The sequence below is a fragment of the Macaca fascicularis genome, chromosome 11 (assembly GCF_037993035.2).
Source record: "Macaca fascicularis isolate 582-1 chromosome 11, T2T-MFA8v1.1".
NCBI classification, from domain to species: domain Eukaryota; kingdom Metazoa; phylum Chordata; class Mammalia; order Primates; family Cercopithecidae; genus Macaca; species Macaca fascicularis.
In genome coordinates this window covers 105,218,902-105,242,074 of record NC_088385.1, presented here as the reverse complement: position 1 = coordinate 105,242,074, position 23,173 = coordinate 105,218,902, and the positions used below count along the sequence as shown (strand labels likewise).

Below are 23,173 nucleotides of genomic sequence, written 5' to 3'. Positions count from 1 at the left end.
CTCCAGCGTTCTTTTCTCGGAGAGTTGTGCATTCAGCAACCCTGGAGACCACCCCTTTGAGAAGCCTCACCTGTTCTTTGTTTGGTTTTGATGGAAGCCTCTATTTGGTCCTGGCTGCTTCCCAGGGCCACCTGTTAGTCCCACATAGAGAGGTGATTGAGAGAAAGCATTCGTTTTTTAATGCGAATGTAGTTTAAGAAGGTTTGACTTATGTTTCCTAAGTGTTGCTTCTATGCTCACCAAAAATAGAATATTGCTTTGAAATACAAACCCCCTGGTAAACAACGGATTACGAAAAGATGCGTTGCAGGGTCTGTAGCACTCTGACTGAGGAGGAGTGTGTCCAAAGGTCTCCTTCACAAGACACCGTCACAAGGATGTCGCCTGAAGTGGCAAACTGAACCACCCCGGATCTGGGAGACACTCATGAAAGTGAGTGGCTCATAAGGGTCTGTGTTCTCCAAGCTGGGTGCTTGTGAAAAAAAAAAAAAATTTCTATTTCTACTTTTTTTTTTTTTTTTGAGATGGAATCTCGCTTTGTCGCCCAGGCTGGAGTGCAGTGGTGCGATCTCCGTTCACTGGAACTTCTGCTTCCTGGGTTCAAACGATTTTCCTGCCTTAGCCTCCCGAGTAGCTGGGGACTACAGGCACGTGCCACCACGCCTGGCTAATTTTTTGTGTTTTTAGTACAGATGGGGTTTCACCGTGTTAGCCAGGATGGTCTCAATCTCCTGACCTTGTGATCCACCCACCTTGGCTTCCCAAAGTGCTGGGATTACAGGCTCTATTCCCACTTTTATCTCCTTTTGGTATCTGTTTAAATGTACACCATGTTTTAGGACAGTCCTATATATATGAAATGTATTTATATATATAGTGTGTGCTTTAATTTTTATTTATTTATTTATTTTTTGCCCATAGGATGCATAATCAGAAAATTTTGGAAACAACTAATTAGTGCTGGGTCGTCTTTCTTCATGAGAATTAGTTTACAAGATTCACTCTTAATGCAACTCCTCATTTTAGCCATTTGTTTTTTATCTTTAGTCCTAAATATTATTTTACCAGCTAAACAGACTGAAAGCTTTGAGGGATAGAAGGGAGGGTGAGGCTGGGACATGAGGGAGGGAGGTAGAGAGAGTGGAAAGAGAAGTGGAGGAGACTGTGGGCAGGCAGCACGGAGCCCATGATGCCTACGTTCCCTTTCAGCCTTGTGGTTCAGTGACCCCAGGTTTTATCTCCTTTGCCAGCCCTCACTGGGTGCAGGTGCCACAAGTGTGAAGTGGCTGAAAGGGCCGGGCATGGCATGGCTCACGCCTGCAATCCCAGCACTTTGGGAGGTGGAGGCCAGCAGATCACTTGAGGTCAGGAGTTTGAGACCAGCCTGGCCTACATGGCGAAGCCCTGTCTCTACTAAAAATACAAAATTAACAGGGCATGGTGGCACATGCCTGTAATCCCAGCTACTTGGGGGGGTGCTGAGGCAGGAGAATGACTTGAACCCGGGAGGCGGAGGTTGCAGTGAGCTGAGATTGCGCCATTGCACTCCAGCCTGGGCAACAAGAGCGAAACTCCATCTCAAAAAATAAAGGCCGAAAGGTATTACACACTCTTCAAAGGCTCTGGACAGGGTTAAGCTCCAAACCACCATTAGCTCCCCCAAAATAGAGAGTTGGCTGTAAAAAATAAGGTAAGGATGACAATTATTAGTGAGTAACCACTTAGTACGAGGCAGATGCTAAAGTTATAAACACACCAATTAGGCTGTTTTAAAAACAGTTCACTGGGAGGCTGAGTCGGGGGTGGATCACCTGAGGTCAGGAGTTCAAGAACAGCCTGGCCAACATGGCAAAACCCCATCTCTACTAAAAATACAAAAATTAGCTGGGCGTGGTGGTGGGTACCTGTAATCCCAGCTACTTGGGAGGCTGAGGCAGGAGACTCGCTTGAACCCAGGAGGCAGAGGTTGCAGTGAGCCGAGATCATGTCATTGCACTCCAGCCTGGGCAACAGGAACGAAACTCTGTCTCAAAACAAAAACAATAATAACAACAACAACAACAACAACAACAACAACAAGAAAACAGTTCACAGGCACATTCATCAGCCTGAACAGTTCCGCCTGCCTCGATTCCCTTCCCTGTTGTGTTGGTGCCTGTGTTAGAACGGGGTAGATGCTGATGCCTACCTTTTCTTGGACTTACTGAAATATAAACCATGTAAGTATTTTTCATCTAGATTTGTCTGGGCATATCCAAAAGGCATAATTAGTTGAAATTATTATTCCTTTTTGGTTCCTCTATTCTTCTGACAATTTGCATACCAAACAAATTATACTGGGTGTTGAGAGGTGAAATTAGCATTCTTCTGTGGTTACCAATAGGAGGCAAATGTTAGATCCCTCATTTTAAAGGTTTGACTGGTGCCGAAATGAACATGTATTAATATGGAAAGAATAGGGGATAAGTGTATTATGCCATTGGGATGGCATGACAATTCATTTATCACCATTTATGAACTATGGGTGCATACACTGTCACAAATGAAGATGGATGTATTATCTCTTGAGGTCCCCTGATGCACAGAAGTAATGTGTGTGGGCATATGTGATTTTAATATATATTAACTTGCAAATAACTCTGTGATGCATGCAAGCCATTGCATGTGACAGGAGAGGGTGCTTATTAGTCAATACATGGCTTAGATGTAAGAGACCCAGCTGGAATTATATGCTGGCTGATCAAGGCTGTGCTCATCAAGCTGTTACCTTCATTATTTTAAAAACATTATTTTATCAGGGATTTCTATTTAGATAAGGAAACTAAAATAAAGAAACACTGTGTAAGTAAGACAAAACCTTGTGGCTCAAGAAACCTGAGCAGTGATCCTAGCCCTAGAAATGCCACAATTCCATATATTGTGGTTGTGTTTGAAGAGCAAGATGATCTTTGCTGAGAAGAATTACCAGAGAGAGGCCTTTTGCTAAAGCTCATAGTTGAATAAATTCCAACTATGCTGTCCCTGATCTATTTGAGGGCTTGGTTGTTTGGACCAGTGCTTATTACTTGGAATTCCCAAACAGAGCTGACTTGTTGAGATAGCATTCTGTAAGGAGGTTACTTCCATGTTTCTACCCACTGTGGGTACCCAGTGATGACTCTACCATTTAGACAGTGTCAACTTACTTTAATTTCTTTATCAATTCCCGGAAAGGTCCTGGAACTAGGAGCTTTATGGAGGATATGAATGCATTTATTAAGAATGACCAAGTTACCTTCAGTAGTGAGAATGATTGCATGGCTGAATGTGTCTTATGTTTTAAGATACTAGAATTATTTACTTATCAAAATAACACTTTGCTATGGTAAAAATATTGAGCATCCATTGTGTTCTAGGTCTTCTGGTAAATGTTTGTGCTTTTATCTCATGTATACCACAATAATCCTGTGAGGAAGCTAAAATCATTATTCCCATGTAATAGATGAAAGTCACTTGGCCCAAGTATCAGAGCAGAGGTAGGGTTCTAACTCAGTGAGACTCTGACTACAGAAAAGAGAATGTTCTGATGTCCACCACTGTTCTTCTCACTAAGCGACCAGTGATAACCCTCAACATGTGTAGCTAAGCAAATAACCCTAGTGCTGGTCTGATATGGAGTATCTTCTAGGAGGCTCCTCCTGTCATAATCCTGTGAAACTGGTACTGCTCAGGTGCTTTCTTGCTTCAGTACATTCATGACTCTGTTCTGGTCTCTTCTTTGTTTTTATGCTTTCCTCACATGCAGTCTTAGGGTGTCACCAGGCTTGTTAGCTGAGAAATATCTGGATAGTGCTTGTATTTGTGGTATTTCGGAGGGACCTGCATCAAGCTCTCATGGGCACCTTCTCTTTCTGAGTGTTGTTTATGTGGAAGAAACCTTCCAGCTTCTTTGCCAGGCTGTGGCTCTTCTTGCATAAAATCTTAACAGAAATCAGATCTTCCCATCATTGTAAACACCCCTGTCTTCCAAAATAAGCTAATTGTAGCTCAAGGACGTTAATGTTTAATCACTTATACTCAATGTTATGTGAATTTCACTTATATCATGATTGTGTTTCAGGTTCCTTTATTTATTAGGTAGATAGTCATCTTTTTTATGTCTGTAAAACGTAAATAGTCTCTCTACCTGCAACTCTTTTCCAAATGAAAAACTGGAATGTTACCTGGCCTGATTTAAATGTGGAACAGAATATCTGAAATTATGACTAGCTAGGAAATGTGAGGGTTGTATAGTCATACAAATAGAAGAGGAGTACTGGACCTGGGAGGGGATCCTGTTTCCAATCTTCATTGTATCACTAGCTCATTCTAAGATCTCAGCTGGGTCACTTAATGTCCCTGACCTTCATTCTTTATTCTGTGAAATGAGGATAATCCATGTTTGAACTATTCCCCCAGGTTGTGGTGGTGCAAATGACAATATGCACTCAGTTGTGAATTTTTCAGCCTTTTATTGAGCATCTTTTATGTGTTGAACACTGTGCTGGACTCTGGAGATACAAGATGAATAAGATACATTCCCATTCCCTGACCTGAAAAGTAGTTCCAGTTCTTCCTCATAAGATGTTCATAGTCTTGGGCACATAAAATTGCATATCATAGAAAAGCACTTTGTAAAATCTAAAGTTCTTGGTCAAGATGATCTGTGAAGAAAGCTTTCTGTGGTCAAATAAGTTTGGGAAATGCTGTGCACACTATCTTCAGAAACATCCTTGGAAATTCACAATGAACATTAGATATAAAAAGCTCTATTAAGTCTTACAGTATAGAAGCACGTTTAACTCTTTAGCCTAATCTGTTCAGGGCTTAAAGAAACATTTTGTTTTTTTTAAATTGTGCATCACCTGCTAATACCTGAAGTAAAACCTCACTTGAGAAACTCTCTGTTAGTGAATATTAAGTGAATATTTAGTTGTCCCCATAACACCTTGTACACACTTCCATTATTGTACTCATCCATTGGATTACGTTGCTTGCTTACATGTCAGTATGTTCCTGACTAATCCGTGGGCACCTCAGATAGTATCTGTGCCTATTCACATTTGTACCTGTAGGACTTGGGTGGAAGGGGTGTTCCTGGCCATTAGTAGGCATTCAACAAATGCTTGTTGAATGAACGTATAGAATTATACAGTCATACTGTACAAATGGGAGTGATTTGCCTGAAATGTGAAGATCCCAGAAGGCATTGATTAAACATCCTTAAACTACTTTGTACAATGTCCAACTTAACTTATTTTTATGACCTTAATTTTTTTTTTAATTTTAAGGATAAGGGCTTAAAAACTGTCTTAATTTGGAAATAGAGTAACTTTCAATGAGAAAACAATTATTTCCTGTGTTTAAAAACTGTTTATTGAGTTCCAACATTTTGAACAAATTTACCAGAGAAGAAAAAAGACAGTATCTGTTTAAGAGCCCCAAATGGATACAGCTAAGAGGTAATATAGGTTTGCCCTGGAAATAGGAGCCCAAGGTTATGGAAAAATTGTAACCAGTAGATTAAGCATTTATTGGAATGGAAGTCAGGCTAGATGGATGAATGTTTCCATGGCAGGATATTTCTGATAGACAACCATTGACAGGGAAGAAAAGGACATGGGGGCTCCATTTTGGTTGAATTTTAGCCTCAGCCAGGGAGTTAATATAGAGGGGTTGATACTGCTGCAACAGTTGAGAGGCAAAATGAAATGCTAAGTATAGCAACTTGGATGATAAAGGCTTTTCACACTTAGTGGCCAGCTACCAGTAAGTCTCTTCCCTAGGGCTCTTGGTGGGGCCAGCAGGTAAAATGGCAGGCTGTGGCTTCCCTCCTATGTTCCATCAGTGAGGAAGTAGGGTACAATAAACCCAGATTGAGTAGCAGAACAATTGAGCACAGTTGCAGCAGTGAAGCTAGTGCTTGGAAAGTTCTGTCTCTCCAGTCTTAAAAACACGGCTCTCATACTTACGTGTTCACTGTAAACACTCTAGGTAAAATAATTACAATCACATTAAAGAGAGTTCCCATTTGGAAGTAAATATTTTTTGATAGCTATTTTGCATATATTTACATATGTACACATAATACATACTATTTTTAATAATCCTATTTTTCAGTTTTAACAGTATAGACATGTTTCTGAATCATTCGATATTTGGATAGTTTTAATGCAGGCTAGTGTTCTATTTCATGTATGCATCATAATTTAACCAGTTCCTGTTATTGAATATCTATGTTATTTTTAATTTTTACTATTATAAACAATACTGGAATGGACTTTCTTCTACTTAACTCCTCTTGCATTTTCATGATTATTTACTTTGGATTAATTTCAGAAAATGGAAGTTTTGGTTCAAAGGTAATGATTTTGATACATTTGGTCAAATTGACCTTTAGAAATGTTGAACCAATTTTTATAACTGCTTCCTAGAAAAAAGTCAATATTATTTATCATTGAAAACATTTGCCAGCTTGATAGACAAAGTGATATTTCCTTGTCTTAATTTGCATTCATTGATTTTCATTGAGGTTGATTTTTTAAATGTTGAAAAAAATCATTTATAAAATGTTTATTATTGGCCACTTATATTTCTATTGATTTTGTGTCCTTTGCCCACTTTTCTTTTGGGGTGTTCATCTTTTTTATTGACTTGTAAGAGCTCTTTATATAGTATCACTGTCACATTCTAAATAACTTAATTCTTTGGAAGATCTTAAATAATATCACATCAATACTTATTTTGTAATTTCAGTTTATCTTAATAGGAAGAGTGGCAATGTGGTTTTGGTTTTTAACCTTTAGCTTTTTTGTGTTGAGGTCAGCAACCTGAATATCTGGCATGGTGAGGAAGCTGCTTCATTTGCTTTGCAGCAGCCTGAAGTAGCAGAAAGCTTAGGTTCCTCAGAGGTAACTGACAGTGATTAGATGGTATGCTCTTCTGGTTGCCAAATCATTTAACCTTATCCTGGGACAGTGCTTTTCCAATGTATCAAATTCTTCCTTTGTTCATATTTTCTGATAAGGACAAGTTTTAGAGTTCAGACTATCCTTAGGAACTGACATGTTGTCTTCTTTCAGAATAAAGGCCAGGACAAATATAAACTTTTCAACTCTGCAGGTTGGCTGATTCTATTCAGCACAGATTCTTGCTAGAAGTAAAAATATTTTATATAAGCAATAGACAGGCTCTACTGGTTCTCCCAATATTAAAGGTTTTAAACATGCTAGTCAGGCAGTTCCAACAGTGTAATTGAGGCACCCAGTTTTCCACAGTTGTTTCTTTTCCCAGAATTTTGATGATTATAAACATTTTGCCAACTTTGTTTTATCCAACTTCTTTACCTTATACAAAGTAAATGGCTGACACCATTTTATCTCACCAGTAGATACTTTAGTGTGCATCTTTAACTGATAGGAACCTTTCAAAATGTAACCAGCAAATATTATACCTAACACACATAATAACTTTGTATCATTTAAATCTGTTATATCCATTTTTTTTCAGTTTTCTCAAAGATGTTGTTTTACATTTGATTTATTCAACTCAGATTTCATAAAAGACCCACTCACTGTATTGCCTGTTGTGTCTCTTACAGCTTTTTTTATTCTAAAGCAGCTCCCCTCCCTGGTTTCTTTTCATGCTATTGATTTTTTTGGGAAACTGGGTCATTTGTCTTTGGAATGTCCCAATTTTTAGATTGTGATATTTAACTTCCTCCTCTATTCCTTGTAGCTAGAACTAGAGGGTTGATTAGATTTAGGTTCAATATTTTTAGGCAAGACTATTTCTTAGGTGATGTGTGCACTTCTCTTTGCATTACATAATGAGACGCCTCATGTCTGATTGTCCCATCTTTAATGTTATTGTGATTGATTAGTGAGTTCAGGAGTTGTCAACATAATCCCTCCATCATTAAGTTCCCCACAGTCTTTTCATCTAGTTGTTTTGGCACTCCTTGATATATGTTGTCGAAATTCATTACTTCATTAAGTGTTGCAAAACAGTGATTTTTTAATCCTATTATTTTGTATGCAATTATTAGATGAAATTATTTTTAAAGAACTTATCAGCTATTTGGTTATGTAGGAATACAGTTCATGCAGGAAAGGCAAAATATATGCTTCTTTCTTTCTCATTATTTGTCAATTTTCAGTAATGAGTTGATGGCTTTAGCAACCTCTAGTAGTGGCCAGTGAGTCTTTCTTTTTTAGTACCAGTATGAACTCACGGATTTTTATGTATTTGATATGTTTAAGTTCATTGCTATCATTATTCTTTTTGATGTTCACATTGTCCCACCTCAGGCCAGAAGGGGCGGTTCAAGTCGGTTCTCATATCCTTCTCACATGACCCCATTAGTTTTTGATGTCCTGTATATTTTTAATATAACAACCTCAAGTTAACATCACCATTACTCCCTAATGTAAGAACTGAAGCTATTCTATGTCACTGAATCAGGACACTTTGGAAGGGTGCTAAGCTTCACTTTCCTTAGAATTTAATTCTTCTCAGACTCAAATGTAACACTGAAAAATGAATTCAGGTACCAAGCAGGCACTCAATCAATGTGTATAGTTGAATTAAATTGTGCTTGGTAGAGCCATGTGTTTCACATGCTAATGTAAACAATATATGAACCCAGGGTAATTTAGCTCATTTCCATGAACTTCTCCAAACCCACACATATTGTATCTTTAGAAAGGAGCTTAAACACACACCTAGCAAGTTTAAAAAATATCTTTGTGCAATTGTTTCTGTCATTTGGTGTATTAGCATTCTTCTCACAGTGCTTTGCTTATATAAATTTAACAAGATGAAAGGCTGATGCTGAGAGAAGTCTTTGGACAGATTCGTTACCTTAGCAACCTTGCCCCAGACTTCAACGGCCCTGACCCAGCTACAAAGTCCTTCACTGGTTAACGAGACACTCTTAATGACAGCTGGCTGAAGCTCAGGCCTGCTGATAAAATGACTTGCTATCTGGACAGTAACCTTTGGGAGAATATTATCTCTATCAAATTTCTAAAAGAATCCAAACACTGAGTGAGGTTCCACTAATAACTATATTCATAAGGCCATCATGCTTAAGTGCTTCTGGGAAAGCATTAGTAACAGGAAATTAAGTGTTACAGAATAATTGCTAACCTCACTGCATAAAATAGAAGCTGGCCACCCAGTGATTTTGTGTTGGTAGCAGTCATTAGATGCTACTGTCCTGTATAATTGAAAAATTGTTTGTATAAGAAAATATTGTCTCTGCCTCATTAGCCCCAACATTTAGTTGTATTGGGAAAATCTGAATGCCCTTTTGAGGTTCAAATTACATCTATAACTTTGTTGTCTATGTGGTTCAATGGTTAAAAAAAGAAATCAATTTCTACCTGAGCAAAGACTTTAAATTCTGATAGGAATGCTCTTATAGCTGTTACTTCTAGAAAGCTCTGTATGAATAAAATCACAATTATTTATTTATTTATTCCCTGTCTACTCTTTATCAGGTACAGTACTAGGCAGTAGAAGTGATACCTAATGACTAAAAGTCAGTTTTTGCCTTTAACCCAGTTTTTGCCTTATAGCATGGCAGGGAGTGTTCAGTTCAATGTCATCCAACAAATAGCTATTGAGCGCTTTGGGTTTTAAACCCATTGGTAACCCACAGGTATTTCCTGACGCATACCCAGATGATCATAGCACTTGTTTATAGCTGGTATCCATTCTGATTAGCTGGTGTCCATGTTGTGTAATTAACAAAGGTATGGAAATAGATTCTTTTATATTGGTTTAGTGATTGGGCTATATTTCTAAGACATTTAGATGCTTTTACGTTGACTCAGCAAATTTTACTTTGTAAATGAACCAAAGATCCACCATTAAAAATAAAAATCTGTGAATGTGGGAAGACTGCTGTTGCCTTAGTGCAGAATAAGAAAACATTTCTATGTATCTAGAAATGAAATTGTAGATATAATAAGCTCCGTTTGATGTGTATTAGCAAAGATATCTACTTAAAAGACTTTTGGTGTTTTAGGTTTTATTGATAGTTCAAGTTAGATCCTATTGTGAATTGCATGTTTGTGTTCTCCAAATTCATATGGTGAAGCCCTAAAACACTCGATGTGTTAGGGGTGAGGCCTTTGAAAGGTAGTTAGGTGTAGAGGAGGTCATGATGGTGGAGCCCCCGTGATGGGATTAGTGCCCTTATAAAAAGAAGAAGAGACACCAGACCCTCCTCTCCCCACCATGTGAGGATACACCAAGTGGGCAGCCATCTACCAGTCAGAAAGTGTGCCCTCACCAAGAATGGAATCTGCTGACACCTTGATCTTGGACCTTCCTGGTCCCCAGAACTGTGAGAACTAAGTCCCCAGAACTGTGAGAACTAAGCTACCCAATCTATGGTATTTTGTTATAACAGCCTGAACTAAGACAGATCCCTACAGTTTATATAGCTGGAGTTTATTAGTATAGGTTAGCAACCCCTCTTCATCAAAGTAATTCCACTGTATCACTTACTGTTGATAAAACTTAACACATTTGGGAAGCACTTATATGTGCCACTGTGCTGGGAACTTGGTTTCTGTCATAAGTTACAGACCCTATTCTAGCAGAAAACAAGAGAAAAGATGGTTTTATAAACATAGCAAAGATGGATGACACTATTAAGATTTAAGATTTTATTAAAAGTTGAAGCAAGAAAAAAGTTATAAAACTTTTACCTTTATTTTTTGAATAAAAGGAAGCATTTCCATTATAGGAAACATGGTGTTTTATAATGAGCAGTATCCATGGAATAAGGGCAAAAATAATGTATTTCTTTAATTTTATAAATTGGCGTCTGGAAGAACTGGCATATATTGCTTTTTTTTTTTTCAAAAAAGCTGTGAGTCACATAATTTATTTATATTAATATTTCTCATTTCTTTTGAGTGCCAAACAGCCCAGAGATAAAAATCAAAGCTCAATGTCTGATTTACAGTTAGGAACCTAAGTAAGTCTTGCACTAATTGCAAACCTCATATGTCCCCCTGGAACAGCCCTTTGTCTTTATCAATTTGGGCTGCTGTAACAGATTACCATAGGCTTGGTAGTTTAAACAACAAACATTTATTTCTCACAGTTCTGGAGGCTAGAAGCCTCCAGAGATCAGGGTGCCAGCATGGTTCGGTTATTGGTGAGGACCCTCTTCCTGGTTTACAGACGGTTGTTTTCTTGCTGTCTCTTCACATGGCAGATGACACTAAACTCATTATGGGTCTTCACCTTCATGACCTCATATTAACCTAATTATCTCCCAAAGGCCCACCCTCCTAATACCATCCCAATGGAGTGGGAGGTTAGAGTTTCAACATATTAAATTTTGGGAGGACATACCCATGCATCTCATAATTACACTTCCCTGTCCAGAAAGAGGTTCAGAAATGCAGAACCACAAATGGGGTCCTTAAAAATTACCAGCAATAGGCCTTTCTGGGTACCTTCTTGGATTCCAATAAATTTTCCTGGTTTCTTACTAGACTGCATTTACCTTCTTTTCTTTCTACCAAGCTGACCACATCTGCTTAGGAGATTTAAAGCACTATGTTATATTCTTTTAAACTCTGTCTCATCAGAGTCTCTCAATTGTTCTAAAATTAATAGTGGCTTCTAAGAGCCCACCTTATCCTGCATATCTGGCCAAGCATCTCAAAATAATTAGGCCCTAAATTCTTGGTGTAAATATTTTGCACAAAAATTCCTGCATGCAGCAGGTATAAATCCCAGTCCACCGTTCAGGTGGGCAAGAAAGAGAACTGTTTTTATTTCCCTAGAACAACTTAATTATAGTGCAAGTTCCCACGGACAAGGTGGTAGAAACACAGTGTCAGTGAATACATCATCACTGCCTGGATTCTGGGGTGTATCACATAACAGCACCATATCTAGTGAGTCTTTGGTCTTTTAATTTTATCTGTAGACAAAAGAGCCCACTTGGATGTCTGTTGTTGGTTGAAGACATGGTCCATTCCTTTGCTGCTGAGATGTCCCTTGTTTCTGTCCATCTGACTCTTTCAGGCTGCTTGCTCTGTTAGCTAGAACCTTGTTTGGACACAACAGTCATTTTTCTGCTGCTGGGCCATGTTAGATTTGGGAATTCCTGGAAGCTGCTCATGGTCCTGTCTGCCTGTATTTGCTCTGCAGCCATTAACTTCCATTAAAAAGATCAGCAAAGGAGCCTGCTGGTAACATCTCCTAAGGTCTCACAACTTCCTTCAGGAAGCCTTTCTTTCTTCAGGAAGTTGGTTTTTTCTAACTTAACCAACCCCACCTCCTCTCTTTAATTCAAGTTTGTTTATTTAGTTTTCATTTTCTAAGAAAACAGTGCCAGCCTACACCACTTATTTGTGGCTGAGTTTTCAGAGGTTTTTCCCTTATTATATTATGCCTGCAAAAGTTATTTTCCTTTTAAAAGTTTGCTAACATTGCTAAATAGTCAATTAAATGAATTCATGAATAACATGAATCATGATTTGAACACTTTTGCCCATGCTTAAACAAATTCCTAATTCCAGAACTCTTTATAAGATTTGGAAATATTAATATGAGTTTTGTGAGAATTAAAGAAATAAAAATGGTTTGCTTCTACTCTTCTGGAGTTTTAGTGTAATTTTGTTTACTGGAACTGCTTAATCTCATTTGTTTTATTAGATCATTTGTTACTGCTCTATGAGATTCCAATAAACTCTTTAATAAACATCAAAACTTGAGAGCTCATCATTCCCAGTTATCTCTCCATAAACACTTGTTAACCCCATCCTGCTATCACTTTGGTGCAAAGCAGATTACCTAGACATTAGTTCTTGATTTCTTTTTTTTAAAATGTAGTAATAGGCTTTATTTGAAGAAACCAATTATAATGCAATTCAATACAATACCACTAATCACATTACCTCTTCCAAGGATAGCAGTTGGGAATATTTACTATGGAAATATCTGTGTTTAGAATGATTTCTAAAATCAAAGTGCCATAAACATAACTGAGAATTATAAAGACCGTCTCTGTCAGGAACACCTCTTGAGGTAGGAAAAGACAAGGTTCCAAGTAAGAGAATTCTCACCTTTTCTTAGGGCTAAATCATACCTTAATTGTGTGAGTGCAGTATTTTTTTCTGGTCAAAAATTATGCTTGATGAATGCATGACTGGTTAAGTTAGGCAGAATTTTGCCAGTCCCAAATAATTATAAATTTAGCTTGGGAATCTGCTCTAAGGCATCTAAGTTTATTACAATAGTTTCCCTTGAGTTAGAAAAAGGATGTGGAACTTGGGAATACACAAAATAAAAATGTACATCTTTGATTTCTTTCTCTGCTCTGCTCCTTATAAATCCAAGTGACTACCAAGTCCTACCTATGTTGCCTCCTCAATGCTGTTTCCCTTTCTCTTCATTACCTCATTGGAGCCCATTGTCAACTCTTGCCTGGCTAACAGCAATGTAGCTCCCCAGCTGGCCACACTACTTTAGGTTCGTCCCTCTCAAAGCCTGTATCTTATAGGCTTTATAGCTTATAGAATGACCAGCTCCCCCATGTCTTTTGTGTAAAGTCTGAGATCCATTTCATGTGCTACAAAGACTTCAAGAAAGTGTCCTAGCAGAGCACTTCCTGGGTCATATCTCTGATCCAGACTTTACGCTCCAGCAGCCATTCCCTACTCACCTCAATATTTTACTCACTTCCATTCATTTATCTTGACGCATAAAATTGTGCTCACTTCATGTGTGTTGGGTGCTTGGAAACTCCAAACAGAGGAAAGTTAACATTCTACGGTCCTGAACCTAAGGAGCAGAATGGTGAAGCAGACAGAACACTGTGCTTTGCTGCTGGGTTATACCCAAGTCCAAATCCCGTCTCTTCTTCTTACAGCCATATGATTTTTTGGGGGGGGCTATGGTGCTGGGTACTCAGGTCCAAATCTCATCTCTTTTTCTTAGAGCCATATGATTTTTTGGGGAGATCATGCTACTGGGTTATACCCAGGTCCAAATCTCTTCTCCTTTTCTTATAACCATATGATTTTTGGAGGGTGGTCTCTGCTGATGGGTTTTACCCAGGTCCATGTTTCATCTCTTTTTCTTATAGCCATATGATTTTTTTGGGGGGATTATGCTACTGGGTTATACCCAGGTCCAAATCTCTTCTCTTTTTCTTATAACCATATGATTTTTGGAGGGTGGTCTCTGCTGATGGGTTTTACCCAGGTCCAAATCTCATCTCTTTTTCTTATAGCCATATGATTTTTTTTCCAGCATGGGCAAGTATACTACCTTTTCATTGGTTAAAATGAGGGTAAAATCTAATTTTCTCCTGGCATGTAGCAAAAACTTGAGAAATGTTAGTTTCCTTTCTTTTTAAAAAATGCCATCAAATTCCTTCAAATTCTAGCATTTAAGAGAGCAGCCAACTCTACTTACAAGTGCCTCAACTCACAGTTTCAGCTGATGACTTTGCTGGGGCTGTCCCACGTGCCTATATTAGCAACAGAACACAGAAACATAAATCTTGAAACTCATTCCATAGAGGATGAAATACTAAATGTTTATTGTCTATGAGTAACATTTTGCTAGAATTTTTCTACCAGATTTCTCCTAGAAATGACGCAATGGAAAAAAGGACACTGGACATGGACTTCCTGAAGGATGGGAGTAAAGGGAGAAAATTGCAAAGTCCAATGTGTGGGGGGTACCCCTGCAGAAGGGTGACAAAAGCGAATGAGAAAGCACTGAAAGTGTGTATGGCAGCACTCATATATATCTGACCTACTTTACAAATTTGCCTAGGGCCAGCTTTTTCAGAGAGATTCAGGAAGGATGACTAACTTGGTGTCAGCAGCTCAGAAATGAAAAATCGGTGAAGTCCGGCCTGATGAAGTAACTGCTTGAGTTAGTGCTTGGCCACTGTCCCTAACTAGAGCCAGTCCTCATGATGAGAAAGTAAAGAGGAAGAGAAGCAGATGGGAGAATCAGGAGCAGATGTAAGTTGTTTAAAAGTAATACAATAATTCAGCCGGAATGGAGTGGAGATTCAGGAACTTATTGGGTATGACATTTGGATAAATTAAACTGAACAGAACATCTAGGAAATACCAGATAGGAAAAGGAAAATGAGGGTGAAAGTTGGCAGGCGAGGGAAGGAAAAGTAAATGAAAAAAAGAGTTTAGGGCAAAGGGAAAGCCGTTCAATTTACTATGTATGCTTAACATCCAGATTTTCATTTTTTAAATAAAAAGTTCAATCCTACATATATGTAAATAACTAGAAATTTAGGACCGGGTAGTTAAAACACTGTCTGATTTACTGGTTTTCTTCCTTTTTACCTTTTTGTGGCACATGTACGAATATAGACACAAAGGCATACATTCACACAGAGACACACACACTTATGAACACACACACATGCATACACGGACACACATACACACAACTGCCTTGCTTTTCCTCATCATGATTTTGTGAGATAAATTTTCAGATTTAGTTTGGTTCACTGCAAAGGCAACAAAAACTTTATAAAATGTAGGTGTTCCCATTCAAGAGAGATCATTTCTTCTTTTAATTGTTCATTCTTGATCTGTGACTGCTCTAGAAGTTCTGAGGTAGTCGGGGTAGCATTATAGATGAATGCAAGAGGCAGGCACTGCCTGTGGGAAGACAGGCAGGTGAAAGATAAATTAAATGAGTATGAACTCCAGGGAAAGAGTGTGAGTAAGCGGCTGGATCTGAAACACAAAAATGCCTATTAAATAGAGATGCGAACAACCATTTGTCAAAATTTCTAATATTGATTGTTGATCTTCCTGCCTGAGAATCATACTGTGACCACTTTTACTGATTTATCGAAGAGGTATCTTGCTTTAGAGATCTTTAAGGAGTTTGGGCTTGCTTCATCTAAATCAACATTAACAAACTTCAGGTGCAATTCTGGAGTTCACTTACTAGTGAGCTGGTTTCGAGATAGAGACAGAGTTAATTTGTCAAGTTTGGCTTCCTACAGGGTGATGCTCTCATGCCTTCAGAGTAAATTTGACTCGGTCTATTGGACATTGAACCTAGATTCTAATTAAAGGAACCTGTTTTCTTGGCAGTTCTATGTTCACCAAGACACATTTTTATATATGTTCCTGTGTAAATGTCATTATTTTTCATCTTCAAAGGTATTACACTTTGGAGACCAAAAAGAAAAAAAAAAAATCAGGACCTGATCCAGCCTTTTTTTTTTTTTCCAGATGTACTCTTCTTTGGCACCTGTCTGCCACTTCCATGGAAGCATGGCTGCACTACTTTCCCTTTTCATTCCTTGCTGCTAGGTCAGGCTGAAAAATAAAGACTAAGATGACAATAAAAGCTCCAGTGGAAATAAAACAAAAGGGAGACAACATGAAAAGGACTTAAAAATAAAAGGATAGAAAAACAGTGCATAAAGGATGAGCGAGTTGAAAGGATTATGGAATTAAGGAAAATGTGATAATGTAACCCTAGGAAAAGAAATGTTTTCAATAAAAAGCCAGAGGGAAGTAGATTACAAAGGAAAAAAATTATTGGTGAGGAAAGGAGGATTTTTGTAAAAGCAAGTTTCATCACCTAAGAAGAATTTTCAGGCAAACCTATTACATTTTACTATAATTATGAGACAAAGTTTATAACTAAACCAAGACACTATAAAATAAACAATAGAGAAGGCAAAACACATTTTCTCTTTTCTCTTCATAAACTGTGGATTTGGAACTAGCTCCCAACTCAGCTTTAGCGGATGCTGTAACATTAATGGACGCTGACCATTTAGTGAAGAAGTGAATCTACTGTCTATTCCACAGAACAAAGCTGTCTTCCCAGAGCAATGTAAACGATCGACCATAAATATGTTTTATAACAACCATGTGGGTTATGGAAAGTGAACAGAACTTAGCACTGAAGTCGTATAAACTTTAGCAGGTTTTTAATCTGTGATCAGAGATATTGACATTTTCTCGAAATCTCCATGTATGAACCATACTGTGCTTATAATAGAAAGTGATTAGCTATAAAGAACCAGACATATGTAAGGTGGTATGCATAAGTCCACTGGTAATTCCAATTTCCGGACACTGAATAGTAGAATTTATGGTTAGGAAAGTCTGATGGAATTTGGTTGTGAGATGATAATATCAGAACTGCTTGGAATGTTGAAATTTATCAGTCATTGGAATTTTCCTCCCTTGAATTAGGGAAACACGTATATGGTTCAAAATTCAACATATGCAAAAGGATAATTAGTAAAATGTTCATGAGCTGATTTCCCCACCACCCTTTTTTTTTTTTTTTAATTTTTAAGATGGAGTTTCACTCCATCACCCAGGCTGGAGTGCAGTGGCGTGATCTCGGCTCACTGCAACCTCCGCCTCCTGGGCTCAAGCAATTCTCCTGCCTTAGCTTTCCAAGTAGTTGGGATTACAGGTGCCTGCCACAATGCTTGGCTAAGGTTTTTGTGTTTTTAGTAGAGATGGGGTTTCATCATGTTGGCTAGGCTGGTGTCAAACTTCTGACCTCCAGTGATCCACCTGCCTTGGCCTCCCAAAGGACTGGGATTACTAGTGTGAGCCACCATGCCTTGCCAATTTTCCCCTTTTTGATTGATTGATTGAGTCATTTGACACATTTATTTATTGCATCTACCATGTGTATGGCAACTCATCTGGTGTTAGGGGCACTGCAGTCCTTACTCTGGAAGGTTTCATTTCCCAGAGGCAACTGTTGATACCTGTTTCTTGTGTATCATTCTAGATATTGCATACATCTGCCCATACACAAACACATACATCCTCTAAAAAATGTTATGCACTGAATGCTTGTGTCTCTCCCAAATTTATATGTTGAAATCCTAACCTCCAATGTGATGATATTAGGAGGCAGGGCCTTTAGAAGGCAATTAGGTCATGCAGGTGGGGCCCTCAAGAATGGAATTAGTGCCCTTATAACGAGACATATGAGAGCTTGCACTCTGTCTCTCTGCTTTGCCATGGAAGCATGTAACCAGAAGACGGCCATCTGTAAACCAGGAAGTGGGCCCTGGTTAACAAGATACTGGATCTGCCTGCACCTTGCCCTTGAACTTCTTAGCCTCTAGACTGCGAGAAATAAATGTTTGTTGTTGAAGCCACCCAGTCTATGGTAATTTGTTATAGTAGCCAGAACTAAACAAAACATTTTACATATAGTATATTTAGCAAGTGCTATGATAGTCGACATTTAGTATCCAGTGGGATTTTTTCTACTCAGAAAAAAATCAGTGTTGCACTCAGAGCCTCCCATAACAGTTGTGGTGCTCAGGGCAAGAGTATAAATGGAGCCCCCACACAAGGTGTCTGAGCTATGAATCAAGCTCAAAGTTAGGAATCAGGCTCACAAACTGGAAACTAAAATATGTCCTATCCCTTTACATTGACAAATATATTTGTCAAAATGGAAATGAAAAAATGTGCATAGAGCTATAATTTTACACAACTGAACATTGTCAAAATATAGACGACTAAGCTTAATTGTTACTGTAGATGTCTGGGTATTCTGGCAATGAACTACCAGTATTTGGATTAACAATAAAGCATGTAATTAACAATTTATTATATATTCTATAAAACTTCTCAACTTAATTTTAAGAAAATTATTACATGATTGTAGTTGAGATTTTAATATACTTGTGTTCTATTGACAATAATGATTTTTGGATAAAAAATGTAATTGAGGCCCACACAGTGGCTCAGTTCTGTAATCTCAGCACTTTGGGAGGCTGAGGCAGGAAAACTGCTTGGGCCCAGGAGTTCAAGACCAGCCTGGACAGCATAGGGGGACCTCATCTCTACCAAAAAAAAAAAAGTTAGCTGAGTGTGCTGATGTGCACCTGTGGTCCCAGTTGCTCAGGAGGCTGAGGTGGGAGAATTGCTTGAGACTGAGAGGTTGAGGCTGTGGTGAACCATGGTAGTGCCACTGTACTCCAGCTTGGGTGACAGAGCAAGATCCTGTTTCCAGAAAAAAAAAAAATAGTGTACAAAATTTGTATACATTGTCATCAAAATGTAAATATTAAATAATGTAAACATTGATTAAAATTAATCTTTGTATGTCTTCAAAGAGTTATTTTTCTTTTACAATAACCATCTAAATAAAAACTTTTAATTTTAAAAAGGAAAATTTTAGGCTGGGCTCGGTGGCTCACATCTGTAATCCCAGCACTTTGAAAGGCCAAGACAGGTGGACCACTTGAGGTCAGGAGTTCAAGACCAGCCTGGCCAGTATGGTGAAACCCCGTCTCTACCAAAAATACAAAAATTAGCGGGGCGTGGTGGCAGGTGCCTGTAATCCCAGCTACTCAGGAGGCTGAGGCAGGAGAATGGCTTGAACCTGGGAGGCAGAGGTTGCAGTGAGCCGAGACTATGCCACTGCACTCCAGCGTGGGTGAGAGAGTGAGAGTCCATCTCAAAAAAAAAAAAAAAAAAAAAGAAAAAAGAAAATTTTAATGATGAAGTATAAAAAATAAAAATTTAAATTAGTTGAATGCCTTAGATATTTATTTTTAAAATGTAATTAAATCTCATTTAATATTTTAGTTAAAATATTAATATTACATTACTAAAATGTTTTAATTTAAATGAAATCTCATTTAGTGTAAAAATAAAACTATTTAGTTCTGGTGTTCAATGTTCATTCAGTGGCCCAGTTGTAAAGAATCCACATCATGTTACAATTAGAAGTAATAAGTAACATTCACTGTTTACGTTGGAAAATGTTCCTCAACCAATTGTTACTCAGCAGCTGCTGTGGATACTATCGTAATTTGAAGAAAACCTCAAGAACAGAAAGCAAGAAAATGTGTGATCAGCTGTAAAGAAAGAATGCAAGACTCTATTGCAGGCCGGGTGCGGTGGCTCACACCTGTAATCCCAGCACTTTGGGAGACTGAGGTGGGTGGATCAGCTGAGGTCAGGAGTTTGAGACCAGCCTGGCCAGTATGGTGAAACCCCGTCTCTACTGAAAATACAAAAATTAGCCAGGCGTGGCAGTGCGTGCCTATAATTCCAGCTACTTGGGAGGCTGAGGCAGGAGAATCACTTGAACCCTGGAGGCGGAAGTTGCAGTGAGCCAAGATTGCACCACTGCACTCCAGGCTGGGCGACAGAGTGAGACTCCATCTCAAGTTGGGGCGGGGAAAAATCTATTGCGTTCCTGCTGAGAAGGCTGGACAAGTTAATTAATTAGTCTTTGCTCTTGCCTGAATGTTTCCAAGGCTTACATTTTTCCTGCTTTTCAAAGCAGTGGTTATTTCTTCCTTGTAGTGGTGAAACCCACAAATTTCCATAGTATTTGTACACAGTTACCTTTTGTTTTGAGGATATAGTGCAAAAAATGTGGAGAAGTTTTTCCTTGGGACCTGAATGGTGTTTGGCGTGTGAATAGATGTTTAGGATTACAATTTGTGCCATGTTGTGCTAAGTGCCAGATCTTGTGTGACAAAGGTGCCTTGTGCTCTTTAATCGACTTACTTGGTGTGTGATAAATAGGGCCTTCTCAAACAGTCCAAAAGGACACTTTTTGCCCCTGTCAAAGGGATGGTACTGTGGTGAATATCTCTGAGCATACAGCATTTAATTTATGGTGGTTGCAGGATCGATTTCTTAAAAATCCAATTGTGTTAAACTGTATAGATATTTTAAGTGCTGATAGATATTACCAGATTGTTCGCCTTAGTGGTTGTGGCAATTTACAATTTCATTAGAAATGTTAGAGAATGGCTATTTCCCCACATCCTTGTTAAGAGTGCTTTGTCAAACATTACAGATCTTTGCCCATCTGTTAGGTGAAAAATAATATAGAGCTGCAGTTTGAATTTACATTTCTCTTATCATGGATAAGGTGAGCAGTTTTTCATGTATTTACGTTGCTATTTATATTTTGTCTAGTAAATTGTTCATTTTTTTGCTAATTGTTTTCTATTGGATTATTCATCATTTACTTATTTATTTGTAGATGCTCTTCATATATTAGAAAAATCCTTTTGTTATGAGTTGCAAAAATTTTTCTCAGGTTGGTGTCATAACTTGTTTTTTGTTCTGTATGGAGACTTTAAATCTTATGTAGTCAAATGTATTAATAACTTTTGGGTTTTTAAAATAATCCTTAGAAATGCCTTTCTGCACTTGAAGATAATAAAAAATAAAAATAAAATGCCTCTTCATTGTTCCTTATAATTCTTTTAAGGTTTCATTTTCACCTTCAAATCTTTTATCAGTTTGGGAGGTATTTTTGTGGAAATTGTGAAGTAGGTATCCAATGTAATGTTTTTCTCTGATGGATATTTTGTTGTCCCATTAGTATTGGGAAGTGAAACCATCCCCAGGTTTCACTTATCCTCAATATCTTATCTTTACCACTGATTCAAAAATATCTTTAGTATATAAACATTTCAATCTGCTTTTGAGTGTTTCTCAGGTCTTTTCTAGTCTTTTATTTATCTGCATATTTGTTTCATGTTTTTGTGCCATATTACTTATTGTAGCTTTATTTTACATTTTAATATTTGGTAGGGCTAATCTTATATCATAATTCTTCTTTTCCCCCCCAGAATCTTCTACTATTCTTCCTTCTTTCTCCCTTATAAACTTTTTATCAGTTATTTTATTTCCAAAAAAATCCCCTTGGTAGATTTTTGGGTTTGTGTAAACTACTAATCGGAATGAGAATTAACATCTTTATGATGGTAAGAGTTTCTTTTAAGAATGTGGTATGCCTTTCCGTTAGTTTAAATCATTTTTGTTTGGGCCTTTTTAAAGACTTTTTTTTTTAAAGGAGTCTCGCTCTGTTGCCCATGCTGGAGTGCAGTGGTGCAATCTTGGCTCATTGCAACCTCTGCCTCCTGGGTTCAAGCAATTCTCCCTGCCTCATCCTCCTGAGTAGTTGGGATTACGGGTGCCCGCCACTGCACCCGGATAATTTTTGTATATTTAGTAGAGATGGAGTTTTGCCATGTTGGCCAGGCTGGTCTCGAACTCCTGACCTCAGGTGATCTACCCGCCTCGGCCTCCCAAAGTGCTGGGATTACAGGTGTGAGCCACCATACCCACCCTTAAAGACATTTTAACACTATTTTATATAGCTCCTGCCCATTTGTTATAAAGTTTATTCATAAGTATATTACATATATTTTTGCTTTTGTAAAATAAGGGTCTTTCCCATTATTTCTTCTAATGGTTATGTGTATACATGAAGGCTATTGATTTTTATATATTAATTTTTTTAGTAGTACCATACTGAATTCTCTTAGTGTTTATAATAATTCCTCAGTTTATTTTCTTGGGTTTGTAGGCAATCATTTTATTTGCAAATCATTTTTTTTCTGTCATTTATTTCATTTACCTAATTTCATTGCCTAGGTAGATGCTCCAGGGTAATACGAAATACTATGGCACAAGTGAACTTGTTCCAGATTTAGTGGGAATCTTCTGGTATTTCTCTATTAATTGTGATATTGTGTTAATATATATGTTTATGTATTTATCATATTAATGGGGTGTCTATTAATATTTTATCAGTTTTTTTAAAGTTAAGAATAGAGATTATATTTTATCACATGACCTTTTAGTACCCATGGAGATGGTAATATGTTTCTCCTCTCATCTGTTTAAACAATTTTTAATTTTTAAATTTGAATTTTATAAATAGATTTCCTAATATTTAACCCTAGCCTTCCTTCAATTCTGGTGTAAACTCCCTTTGGTTATGATATTTTATCCTTTTATAATGCTTTCTGAATTCTGTTTCTCCATGTGTTATAGTATTTTTACATCAATATTTATAAGAAGGATTGGTCTTTTGTTTGAATTTTTAAAAATTGTGGCATAAATGTTATGTTAGATCTTGAAGCTCTTTTTTTCTATGTTCTGGAAGAATTGTCATTCTTTGTCTTGTCTGGTGTTCTTTGCCCTGGCCTTGATTGGATTTTTGATTATTCAGGGTATGATATTTTGGGGTCAATACATGTTTAATTACTGATTTGCCTAGAGTGATTCACTCAGCCAAATATTTTGCCATACAGAATTTTTAGCCACTTGAAAATACAATGTCATATCTCGGCACAGCCATGCTTGCTCTA

The 23,173-nt window shown here is 37.7% G+C and overlaps 1 long non-coding RNA gene across 2 annotated transcripts in view; it reads left to right on the top strand.

Moving 5' to 3' along the window:
- LOC135966310 (uncharacterized) overlaps positions 1-21,259 on the top strand; it is a 45,791-nt gene extending 24,532 nt beyond the window's left edge. For both annotated transcript variants that reach the window (XR_010579545.1, XR_010579544.1), the window contains exon 2: positions 16,281-21,259. This is a non-coding gene — a long non-coding RNA (uncharacterized lncRNA). The remainder of the gene's footprint in view (positions 1-16,280) is intronic.
- The last annotated feature ends 1,914 nt before the right edge of the window (positions 21,260-23,173 follow it).